The sequence below is a fragment of the Micropterus salmoides genome, unplaced genomic scaffold (assembly GCF_014851395.1).
Source record: "Micropterus salmoides isolate LMB-PRFRI ecotype aquatic unplaced genomic scaffold, ASM1485139v1 Ms_hic_scaffold_1760, whole genome shotgun sequence".
NCBI lineage: Eukaryota > Metazoa > Chordata > Actinopteri > Centrarchiformes > Centrarchidae > Micropterus > Micropterus salmoides.
The window spans coordinates 49,111-57,580 of NW_024040885.1; the positions used below are offsets into that span (position 1 = coordinate 49,111).

Here is an 8,470-nt window from a genome sequence, read left to right on the forward strand (position 1 = left end):
TAACTACCTTGTGTCATGTTGCTGTGCTCGGCCTTGCCATGGTGAATGACTTTTGACAGTAAACTGTCCACTTGGAAACACATCCTTAAACTTTCACATACGACAAGATCAGCTGAAGGTTCGTGATTATCCAGAAGTGCTTAAATTCAGGTTCCACCGAGATTTGAACTCGGATTACTGGATTCAGAGTCCAGAGTGCTAACCATTACACCATGGAACCACTACACAGAGACGGGGGCAGTTTCATACGCGAAATCACCATGTATATATTATCTATGCAGAGAACAGACGTGGGAGAGCTGTCGGGTTTGGCTGTTCCTCACCTTGTTGAATTCCTCCCCAAGCTGTTTCTGTTTCAGGTAATGATTGTGTTTGAAACCTACATGTTGAATTGGTGATCATTAGCATCTGTTTGGTATAATTGTTTAATCAAACAGCTGACGATAAACCTACAAAATCCCTGACTTTGTGCAAGTGCGCCTGGAAGAACTGATGCTATTTTAAAAGCAAAGGGTGGTCACACCAAATATTACATGAGAGGCTAGAGAACAACTTCTTCTTTGAATCTGTATGTCAAACCCACTGTACTACTAACACTGTCTGTTTTTACTTATCACTTATCATCCAACATACAAGGAACGATTGACTCTTCTACCCCAATACCGTGTGAAAGGCATTTTGCTGAGTTTGAAAAGTAGCTGTCAGAAGTGGGATTCGAACCCACGCCTCCAGAGGAGACTGCGACCTGAACGCAGCGCCTTAGACCGCTCGGCCATCCTGACTGCGCAACCTCGTGTACAGTAGAACCTTTGCTATATCATGACAGAGTGCATACGACACGATACAATACACTATGCCATGACACAAAAGCTGAATAATGACAACAATCTAGATAGTAGCAGAGCGACATATAACAACAACACATAACATCACATGAAGCAATTACAGTTTTCTGTGAACAAGTTGGTGATTTTGCCTTTAAAAGTGGCAGTGTTGACTAGAGTGGAGAGTTTTGTTTTTTTTGTTGTTGGTTCCAATCTTAGGACCCAGCGAACTGAAAGGCGGTGCGACCTAATGATGTGTTAGCTGAAGGGATTTGTAGCCGGATGTGACTAGAAGAGCGGATGCTGTAGGTGACGGAAGAAGGATGAAGTAGACATCCCAAATACGGAGGGGTTAGGCCTAAGAGAGTTTTTTAAGTGAGCATAAACCAGTGGATCTTACGTCGAGTATGAAGGGATGTCCAGTTTATGGAGGCGTACAGATTGCAGTGGTGTGTCCTGTAAGGAGCATTGGTGGCAAGTCTGATAGCTGAGTGATTAAGAACATCTAGCCTCTCGAGAAGTCCCTTACCTTCAGACATGTAAATTACATAACCAAAGTCTAGCATGGGTAATATAGTCATCTGAATCAGGGTGAGTTTAGCAGATTGGGTGAATGATGACCGATTACGGTAGAGAAGCCCCAGTCTGGCCTTGACCTTGGCCTGTAGCTTGGTAATGTGATGAGAGTAAGATAGTGTGCTGTCTAACCAAACTCCCAAGCATTTGGATGCATTTACTTGCTCTAGTTCCACACCTCAACTTTGGTAATTACACCGGGGTGGGAGACAGTTTTTTTTTCATACCAAACCCCATCAACTTTCTTTTGGAGGTATTAAGGACGAGGTGACGGTCGGAGAAAGCATGCTAGATACAATGGAAAGGTTGTTGAAGAGTTCTTAGAACCTTTTCCGGGGAGGACTCAACTGAATATAAAACAGTATCATCTGCATAGAAGTGAGTGTCCTGCACTTTTGAAAAAAGTGGTGGGCCTATAATTGAGCCTTGTGGTACTCCCTTGGTGACAGTAAGGGCCTTAGACAGCAGATGTTCTGACCTTACACTTTGGACTCTGCCAGTGAGGTAATTGGCAAACCACGCCACTGAATGCTCAGAGACACCAACGTTCCTTAGTCGGTTCGCTAGGATGGAATGGTCTACTGTGTCGAAAGCTTTTGCCAGGTCAACATTGCTTCTTGTCAAGTGAATCTGTAATAATGTCATTTAAAACCTTGACGGTTGCGGTGGTACACCTAAAGCCAGTACGAAAACCAGATTGCAAACCAGAAATTAAACTATGATCATGAAGAAAGTCAATCGGTTGCTTATTGACAAGTTTTCTGGCTCAGCTTGATCTCCACCCTTAAATAAAGGACTCACTACCGCTTCCTTCCAAGCGCTGGGAACTTCTGCACAGTGAAACGACAGGCTGAATAGGTGAGATAGAGGCTCAGCGATGATAGGGGCTGTGACTTTAATCAAGAAAGGGTCTAAGCCATCTGACCCGGATGTCTTTTTAGGGTCCAGATTAATGAGGTCATACAGCACCTGAGACTCCGTAACAGGCCGGAGGGTAAAACTGTGTTACGGGTATTGATGACTAGGGGGACGTGTTTCACATCTAGTTACCTTTGATTTAATGGGAGAAAAGGGCACGTTGGATTGGCAGGGAGGTGTGGTTAAGTCAAACAGGGAGCCAGACTTAATGAAATGAAGATTGAAGAGCTCTGTCATACGGCCTTTGTCTGTGACAATGAAGTCATCAATGTTGAGGGACACTGGCAGCTGCAGCTGCAGGGAGGAGGGTCTACTTTCCATGCCCTTAACTATTTCCCAAAATTTACTGGGATTAGAACTACAAAGAGAGAGCTGTTCCTTATAATAATCTATTTTGGCCTTGCGGACCGACCTGAGTGCACTTATTCGGTTTACATGCATGGTTGAATCGTTTGGCCTTGTTTCCATGTTGGAGGCTTTTTGGCTGCAAGTCCTCCATGAAGGCCCATACCTCTCCGGAAAGTAGGGTCCCGCTGTTTTCTGCAGCTCTGAGCTGATAGAACTGCTGGACATCTTCACTGCGTCTAAGGTCCAAAGTGTTTCCCGTTTCTTCTTCACATCTGCAAAGTCGTTTGCCTTGAAATGTCTGCCTGTGAGAGACCTTGCTGACGCAGTGTAACTACCTTGTGTCATGTTGCTGTGCTCGGCCTTGCCATGGTGAATGACTTTTGACAGTAAACTGTAAACTGTCCACTTGGAAACACATCTTAAACTGTCACATACGACAAGATGAGCTGAAGGTTCGTGATTATCCAGAAGTGGACAGGTTGCACTCGCGCTTAAATTCAGGTTCCACCGAGATTTGAACTCGGATCACTGGATTCAAAGTCCAGAGTGCTAACCATTACACCATGGAACCACTACACAGAGACGGGAGGCAGTTTCTTACGCGAAATCACCATGTATATATTATCTATGCAGAGAACAGACGTGGGAGAGCTGTCGGGTTTGGCTGTTCCTCACCCAGTTGAATTCCTCCCCAAGCTGTTTCTGTTTCAGGTAGTGATTGTGTTTGAAACCTACATGTTGAATTGGTGATCATTAGCATCTGTTTGGTATAATTGTTTAATCAAACAGCTGACGATAAACCTACAAAATCCCTGACTTTGTGCAAGTGCGCCTGGAAGAACTGATGCTATTTTAAAAGCAAAGGGTGGTCACACCAAATATTACATGAGAGGCTAGAGAACAACTTCTTCTTTGAATCTGTATGTCAAACCGACTGTACTACTAACACTGTCTGTTTTTACTTATCACTTGTCATCCAACATACAAGGAACGATTGACTCTTCTACCCCAATACCGTGTGAAAGCATTTTGCTGAGTTTGAAAAGTAACTGTCAGAAGTGAGATTCGAACCCACGCCTCCAGAGGAGACTGCGACCTGAACGCAGCGCCTTAGACCGCTCGGCCATCCTGACTGCGCAACCTTGCGCACAGTAGAACCTTTGCTATATCATGACAGAGTGCATACGACACGATACAATACACTATGCCATGACATGCTATGGCTCAACTCCCGCCACAACGTCATCCAATTGGTCATGAAACACAGTCTAACTTTCCACATCCAACAAGATCAGACAACGTTCTGTGATTATGAAGACTTTTAAAATTATTTTTATTATACCTTTATTTTACCAGGCAAGTTAATTCAGAACAGTTTCTTATTTACAACAACTGCCTGGCAGGGGACAAAGGCCTTGTTTGGGGAAGGGTACTGGGATTAAATAAAAACACGAAAAAATAGACAGAGGATGCAGGACAACAACACAGTCCCAACAACCAACCTAAAAACCAGGCACAAGGACACGAAGAGACCAGATGAGAAACTAATTAAAAGACAGGTAAAGAGACATGATAACAGACTAGACATAAGAAAATCTACAGAGAGTAGACGATACAACAAATGGCACAAAAGCTGAATAATGACAAAAATCTAGATAGTAGCAGAGCGACATATAACAACAACACATAACATCACATGAAGCAATTACAGTTTTCTGTGAACAAGTTGGTGATTTTGCCTTTAAAAGTGGCAGTGTTGACTAGAGTGGAGAGTTTTGTTTTTTTTTGTTGTTGGTTCCAATCTTAGGACCCAGCGAACTGAAAGGCGGTGTGACCTAATGATGTGTTAGCTGAAGGGATTTGTAGCCGGATGTGACTAGAAGAGCGGATGCTGTAGGTGACGGAAGAAGGATGAAGTAGACATCCCAAATACGGAGGGGTTAGGCCTAAGAGAGTTTTTTAAGTGAGCATAAACCAGTGGATCTTACGTCGAGTATGAAGGGATGTCCAGTTTATGGAGGCGTACAGATTGCAGTGGTGTGTCCTGTAAGGAGCATTGGTGGCAAGTCTGATAGCTGAGTGATTAAGAACATCTAGCCTCTCGAGAAGTCCCTTACCTTCAGACATGTAAATTACATAACCAAAGTCTAGCATGGGTAATATAGTCATCTGAATCAGGGTGAGTTTAGCAGATTGGGTGAATGATGACCGATTACGGTAGAGAACCCCCAATCTTTAAAAAAGTGGTGGGCCTAAAATTGAGCCTTGTGGTACTCCCTTGGTGACAGTAAGGGCCTTAGACAGCAGATGTTCTGACCTTACACTTTGGACTCTGCCAGTGAGGTAATTGGCAAACCACGCCACTGAATGCTCAGAGACACCAACGTTCCTTAGTCGGTTCGCTAGGATGGAATGGTCTACTGTGTCGAAAGCTTATGCCAGGTCAATAAAACAAGCAGCACAACATTGCTTCTTGTCAAGTGAATCTGTAATAATGTCATTTAAGACCTTGACGGTTGCGGTGGTGAGACTCCGTAACAGGCCGGAGGGTAAAACTGTGTTACAGGTATTGATGACTAGGGGGATGTGTTTCACATCTAGTTACCTTTGATTTAATGGGAGAAAAGGGCACGTTGGATTGGCAGGGAGGTGTGGCTAAGTCAAACAGGGAGCCAGACTTAATGAAATGAAGATTGAAGAGCTCTGTCATACGGCCTTTGTCTGTGACAATGAAATCATCAATGTTGAGGGACACTGGCAGCTGCAGGGAGGAGGGTCTACTTTCCATGCCCTTAACTATTTCCCAAAATTTACTGGGATTAGAACTACAAAGAGAGAGCTGTTCCTTATAATAATCTCTTTTGGCCTTGCGGACCGCCTGAGTACACTTATTCGGCCTTATGTGGTTTACATGCATGGTTGAATCGTTGGGCCTTGTTTCCATGTTGGAGGCTTTTTGGCTGCAAGACTTCCATGAAGGCCACTCCTGACCATACCTCTCCGGACAGTAGATTAGTGGACCAGGGTCCCGCTGTTTTCTGCAGCTCTGAGCTGATAGAACTGCTAGACATCTTCACTGCGTCTAAGGTCCAAAGTGTTTCCCGTTTCTTTGTGCTTCTTCACATCTGCAAAGTCGTTTGCCTTGAAATGTCTGCCTGTGAGAGACCTTGCTGACGCAGTGTAACTACCTTGTGTCATGTTGCTGTGCTCGGCCTTGCCATGGTGAATGACTTTTGACAGTAAACTGTCCACTTGGAAACACATCCTTAAACTTTCACATACGACAAGATCAGCTGAAGGTTCGTGATTATCCAGAAGTGCTTAAATTCAGGTTCCACCGAGATTTGAACTCGGATTACTGGATTCAGAGTCCAGAGTGCTAACCATTACACCATGGAACCACTACACAGAGACGGGGGCAGTTTCATACGCGAAATCACCATGTATATATTATCTATGCAGAGAACAGACGTGGGAGAGCTGTCGGGTTTGGCTGTTCCTCACCTTGTTGAATTCCTCCCCAAGCTGTTTCTGTTTCAGGTAATGATTGTGTTTGAAACCTACATGTTGAATTGGTGATCATTAGCATCTGTTTGGTATAATTGTTTAATCAAACAGCTGACGATAAACCTACAAAATCCCTGACTTTGTGCAAGTGCGCCTGGAAGAACTGATGCTATTTTAAAAGCAAAGGGTGGTCACACCAAATATTACATGAGAGGCTAGAGAACAACTTCTTCTTTGAATCTGTATGTCAAACCCACTGTACTACTAACACTGTCTGTTTTTACTTATCACTTATCATCCAACATACAAGGAACGATTGACTCTTCTACCCCAATACCGTGTGAAAGGCATTTTGCTGAGTTTGAAAAGTAGCTGTCAGAAGTGGGATTCGAACCCACGCCTCCAGAGGAGACTGCGACCTGAACGCAGCGCCTTAGACCGCTCGGCCATCCTGACTGCGCAACCTCGTGTACAGTAGAACCTTTGCTATATCATGACAGAGTGCATACGACACGATACAATACACTATGCCATGACACAAAAGCTGAATAATGACAACAATCTAGATAGTAGCAGAGCGACATATAACAACAACACATAACATCACATGAAGCAATTACAGTTTTCTGTGAACAAGTTGGTGATTTTGCCTTTAAAAGTGGCAGTGTTGACTAGAGTGGAGAGTTTTGTTTTTTTTGTTGTTGGTTCCAATCTTAGGACCCAGCGAACTGAAAGGCGGTGCGACCTAATGATGTGTTAGCTGAAGGGATTTGTAGCCGGATGTGACTAGAAGAGCGGATGCTGTAGGTGACGGAAGAAGGATGAAGTAGACATCCCAAATACGGAGGGGTTAGGCCTAAGAGAGTTTTTAAGTGAGCATAAACCAGTGGATCTTACGTCGAGTATGAAGGGATGTCCAGTTCATGGAGGCGTACAGATTGCAGTGGTGTGTCCTGTAAGGAGCATTGGTGGCAAGTCTGATAGCTGAGTGATTAAGAACATCTAGCCTCTCGAGAAGTCCCTTACCTTCAGACATGTAAATTACATAACCAAAGTCTAGCATGGGTAATATAGTCATCTGAATCAGGGTGAGTTTAGCAGATTGGGTGAATGATGACCGATTACGGTAGAGAAGCCCCAGTCTGGCCTTGACCTTGGCCTGTAGCTTGGTAATGTGATGAGAGTAAGATAGTGTGCTGTCTAACCAAACTCCCAAGCATTTGGATGCATTTACTTGCTCTAGTTCCACACCTCAACTTTGGTAATTACACCGGGGTGGGAGACAGTTTTTTTTTCATACCAAACCCCATCAACTTTCTTTTGGAGGTATTAAGGACGAGGTGACGGTCGGAGAAAGCATGCTAGATACAATGGAAAGGTTGTTGAAGAGTTCTTAGAACCTTTTCCGGGGAGGACTCAACTGAATATAAAACAGTATCATCTGCATAGAAGTGAGTGTCCTGCACTTTTGAAAAAAGTGGTGGGCCTATAATTGAGCCTTGTGGTACTCCCTTGGTGACAGTAAGGGCCTTAGACAGCAGATGTTCTGACCTTACACTTTGGACTCTGCCAGTGAGGTAATTGGCAAACCACGCCACTGAATGCTCAGAGACACCAACGTTCCTTAGTCGGTTCGCTAGGATGGAATGGTCTACTGTGTCGAAAGCTTTTGCCAGGTCAACATTGCTTCTTGTCAAGTGAATCTGTAATAATGTCATTTAAAACCTTGAAACGACAGGCTGAATAGGTGAGATAGAGGCTCAGCGATATAGGGGCTGTGACTTTAATCAAGAAAGGGTCTAAGCCATCTGACCCGGATGTCTTTTTAGGGTCCAGATTAATGAGGTCATACAGCACCTGAGACTCCGTACAGGCCGGAGGGTAAAACTGTGTTACGGGTATTGATGACTAGGGGGACGTGTTTCACATCTAGTTACCTTTGATTTAATGGAGAAAAGGGCACGTTGGATTGGCAGGGTGTGGTTAAGTCAAACAGGGAGCCAGACTTAATGAAATGAAGATTGAAGAGCTCTGTCATACGGCCTTTGTCTGTGACAATGAATCATCAATGTTGAGGGACACTGGCAGCTGCAGCTGCAGGAGGAGGGTCTACTTTCCATGCCCTTAACTATTTCCCAAAATTTACTGGGATTAGAACTACAAAGAGAGAGCTGTTCCTTATAATATCTATTTTGGCCTTGCGGACCGACCTGAGTGCACTTATTCGTTTACATGCATGGTTGATCGTTTGGCCTTGTTTCCATGTTGGAGGCTTTTTGGCTGCAAGTCCTCCATGA

At 44.2% G+C, this 8,470-nt stretch overlaps 6 non-coding genes across 6 annotated transcripts; all 6 read right to left on the reverse strand.

Annotated features, from left to right (window-relative positions):
- Positions 1 to 148: 148 nt before the first annotated feature.
- trnaq-cug lies at positions 149 to 220 on the reverse strand. The gene has a single exon. It is a non-coding gene; the product is annotated as a tRNA-Gln (tRNA).
- Positions 221 to 699: 479 nt separating this feature from the next.
- Positions 700 to 782, reverse strand: trnal-cag. The gene has a single exon. It is a non-coding gene; the product is annotated as a tRNA-Leu (tRNA).
- Positions 783 to 3,165: 2,383 nt separating this feature from the next.
- trnaq-uug lies at positions 3,166 to 3,237 on the reverse strand. Its single transcript has one exon. It is a non-coding gene; the product is annotated as a tRNA-Gln (tRNA).
- Positions 3,238 to 3,716: 479 nt separating this feature from the next.
- Positions 3,717 to 3,799, reverse strand: trnal-cag. Its single transcript has one exon. It is a non-coding gene; the product is annotated as a tRNA-Leu (tRNA).
- A 2,196-nt stretch (positions 3,800 to 5,995) lies between these two features.
- On the reverse strand, positions 5,996 to 6,067 carry trnaq-cug. The gene has a single exon. It is a non-coding gene; the product is annotated as a tRNA-Gln (tRNA).
- A 479-nt stretch (positions 6,068 to 6,546) lies between these two features.
- trnal-cag lies at positions 6,547 to 6,629 on the reverse strand. Its single transcript has one exon. It is a non-coding gene; the product is annotated as a tRNA-Leu (tRNA).
- Between the last annotated feature and the right edge of the window lie 1,841 nt (positions 6,630 to 8,470).